At 46.8% G+C, this 3,843-nt stretch overlaps 1 pseudogene across 1 annotated transcript; it reads left to right on the top strand.

The window, feature by feature from the left end:
- Positions 1-1,344: 1,344 nt before the first annotated feature.
- Positions 1,345-3,040, top strand: LOC309847624 (small ribosomal subunit protein uS5 pseudogene; annotated as a pseudogene). Its single transcript has 3 exons — positions 1,345-1,362; positions 2,424-2,576; positions 2,717-3,040. The product of its transcript is annotated as a small ribosomal subunit protein uS5 pseudogene (transcript).
- The last annotated feature ends 803 nt before the right edge of the window (positions 3,041-3,843 follow it).

Raw genomic sequence — 3,843 nt, 5'->3', positions numbered from 1 at the left:
ATCAGTCTGATTACGTGACCCATTACATGGGCAGATGCAAGGGACGTGCTTAACACAGCGCCAGCCATTATAAGCTCCTTATCATAGGTGTTAGAAGTAGTTTTTGACAGGTGAATGGATAAAGAAGATGTGATATATATATATATATATATATATATATATATATATATATATAATGCAGCCATCAAAAAAAATCTTGCTGGGCGCCTGGGTGGCTCAGTGGGTTAAGCCGCTGCCTTCGGCTCAGGTCATGATCTCAGAGTCCTGGGATCGAGTCCCGCATCGGGCTCTCTCCTCGGCAGAGAGCCTGCTTCCCTCTCTCTCTCTCTGGCTGCCTCTCCGTCTACTTGTGATTTCTCTCTGTCAAATTAATAAATAAAAAAATCTTTAAAAAAAAAAAAAAATCTTGCCATTTGCAGCGACGTGGATGGAACTAGAGGGTATTATGCTGAGCGAAACAAGTCAATCAGAGAAAGACAATTATCATCTGATCTCCCTGATATGAGGAAGTTGAGAGGCAACGTGGGGGGCTTGGGAGGGGGTAAGAAAGGAATAAATGAAACAAGATGGGATCGGGAGGGAGACAAATCATAAGAGACTCTTAATCTCACAAAACAAACTGAGGGTTGCTGGGGGGAGGGGGTTTAGGAGAAGGGGGGTGAGGTTATGGACATTGGGGACGGTATGTGCTATGGTGAGTGCTGTGATGTGTGTAAACCTGGCGAATCACAGACCTATACCCCTCGGGCTAATGATATATTATATGTTAATAAAAAAAATTTAAAAATTATTTTAAAAAAAGAAGTTGTTTTTGAGGTTAAAGTTAAAAGTTAAAAGTCAAAAAGTTAAGTCAAAAAGTTAAAAAAAGAACTACCCTAGGACCCAGCAATTGCACTACTGGGTATTTATCCAAAAGATATAAAAATAGTGATCTGAAGGGGCACCTACACCCTGGTGTTTGTAGCAGCAATGTCCACAACGGCCAAATTATGCAAAGAGCACACATGTCCATGGCCAGATGAATGGATTAAGAAGATGCATTATGTATACACAATGACTATTACTCAGCCATTAAAAAGAATGAAATCTTGCCATTTGCAAGACATGGATAGAGCTAGAGTGTGTCATGTTAAGCAAAGTAAGTCCGTCCGAGAAAGACAAATACCACATGATCTCACTCCTTGGTGGAATTTAAGAAACCATATAGATGAACATAGGGAAAGGGAAGGAAAAACAAAATAAGATAAAAACAGAGACAGAGGCAAACCATAGTGACTCTTGACTGTAGAGAATAAACTGGTGGTTGCTGGAAAGGAGGGGGATGGGGGATGAGCAGGTTGGGGGATGGGCATTGGGATGACAGTGAGTGTTGTGCCTAGGTGGCAAATCACTGAATTCTACTCCTGAAACCGATGCTGCACTATATGTTAACTAACTTGAACCTGGGCACCTGGGTGGCTCAGTCGGTTGAGCAGCTGCCTTTGGCTCAGGTCAGGATCCCGACCGAAGTCCCGGGATCAAGTCCCACTCCCAGCTTTATGGGGAGTCTGCTTCTCCCTCTGACCTTCTCCCTTCTCATGCTCTCTCTCGCTCTCTATCTCAAATAAATAAACAAAATCTTTTAAAAAACAAATAATAATAATAATAAATAAAAAGGAAGTTTTAGAAAAGAAGCCTGGGGCACTTGGGTGGCTCAGTGGGTTAAAGCCTCTACCTTCAGCTCGAGTCATGATCCCAGCGTCCTGGGATCAAGCCCCACATCAATGGGGAGCCTGCTCCGCACCCCCCGCCCCCGCCTGCCTCTCTGTCTACGAATGATCTCTGTCAAATAATTAAATAAAAATCTTTAAAAAAAAAAAGAAAAAGAAAAGAAGCCCTCTTCTTCTCCTCCAGCAAACCTACCGTGTAAAGATTATTTAGACTACGTTACATAAACTATATATAAACTTATGGGTTTGTAAGTTAAAAACAGTCAAACATCCAAGTGATGTTGTGAAGCAATAAATATGCATCTGGTTTTCTCCCTGGTTCCTGGCACAGAGTTCCAAAAGCCCCTGCAACGTCCTAGTGAGAAGGAGGAAAGGAGCCTCTTATGTTATTCAGCCCGAACTGAATTTATGCTCATGAGATGACTGGTGTCTGAAGGCCCCCGATGGCTTCTGGTTGGAGTTTCATTGCCTCAGAGGATTGGAACTCTCAGCCCCACCCCTGACCTCCAGGGACAGGAGAAGGGTTGGGGCTCCTGTTCATCACCAGGGGCCATGATTTAACCAATCGTGTCTAAGGCTTCTTCTCCGAGACAACACCAAACGGCCAAGGATGTGGGTACCGCGGGAGGGCCCAGAGGACCCGGGGGCTTCTGTGGAGGTTTTGACTGCGGCATCTGAGGCCACCGCCACTGTCACGGAGCTCACTGAGGCAAGGCCGAGGACAAGGAGTGGATCCCCATCACCAAGCCAGGCCACTTGGTCAAGGGCCTGAAGATCAAGTCTCTGGAGGAGATCTACCTCTTCTCCCTGCCCATCAAGGAATCTGAGATCACTGACATCCTCCTGGGGGCATCCCTCAAGGACGAGGTTTGGAAGACCGTGCCTGTGCAAAAAGCAGACCCGTGTGGGCCAGCGGACCAGGTTCAAGGCATTTGTAGCCATCAGAGATTCCAATGGACACATCAAGTGCTCCTAGGAGGTAGCCACTGCTGTCCTGTCTCGACAAGCTTTCCAGCATCCTCATGCAGCAAGGCTGCTGGAGGAACAAGATCGGCAAGCCCCACACTGCCCCATGCAAGGTGACCAGCCACTGCGGCTCTGTGCTGGTGTGTCTCATCCCCACCCCCAGAGGCACCGCCGTTGTCTCAGCCCCCGTGCCCAAGAAGCTACTGATAATGGCTGGTATCAGACTGCTACACCTCAGCCAAAGGCTGCACTGCCATTCGGGGACCTTTGCCAAGGATACTTTTGATGCCATCTCCAGGACCTATGGCAATCTCACCCCTGACCTGTGCAAGCGGACGGTGTTCACCAAGTCTCCCTATCAGTAACTCACTGACCATCTTGTGAAGACCCACACCAGAGTCTCTGTGCAGAGGACCCGGGCTCCAGCTGCGGCCACCATGTAGTTTTATACAAGAAAAATAAAGTGAACCAAACTTGTTTTTTTTTTTTTTTTTTAAATTGTGTCTATGTAATGGAACCTCTGGAAAAGCCCGACAGCAGAATTCAGATAACTTTGGGCAGGTGAATACATCCCAGTGCTGGGAAGGTGGTGCATTCCCACTCCATGGGAACAGAAGCTCCTGCGATGGGTTCATTCTGGACCTCACCCCACATCCTACCTCACGTGGTTGTTCACCTGCATCCGTTCTAATACCCTTTACAATTGAATACGCTTTACAATCAACTGGTGATATTAAGTGGAGTGTTTACTTGAGTTCTATGAGCTTTTATAGTAAATGCTCCAACCTCAGGAAGGGGGTCTGGGAACCCCCAATTTGCAGCCAAGTCAGACAGAAGTGTGGGTAAACTGGGGAACCCCTACTTGGGGTTGGTGTCTGAAGTAGAGACCAGGCTCGTGGGACCAAGTCCTTACCCTGTGTAGGCCACGCTAACTCCAGGTAGAGCCAGGTAGAATGAAACCACAGGATATCCAGTCGGGGTCCTCAGAGATTCAGAGAATGGCTTGGTGTGGGAAAGCCATGTGTTTCGTGTCGAAAGTGTTGTGAGGGGGAAATCCAGTTTTCCCTGAACTCTGCAATTTCATCCAGTTCAACCTAATCAGATCGTGTAAAAACTGGGAGGAATATGGTAGAAGAGTCAATACACAAAAGGAGAAGGTCTCGAAACC

Source organism: Mustela nivalis (assembly GCF_964662115.1).
Source record: "Mustela nivalis genome assembly, chromosome: 14".
NCBI classification, from domain to species: Eukaryota; Metazoa; Chordata; class Mammalia; order Carnivora; family Mustelidae; genus Mustela; species Mustela nivalis.
Note: the sequence above shows the minus strand (reverse complement) of the source record. Positions and strands in the feature narration are given on the sequence as shown.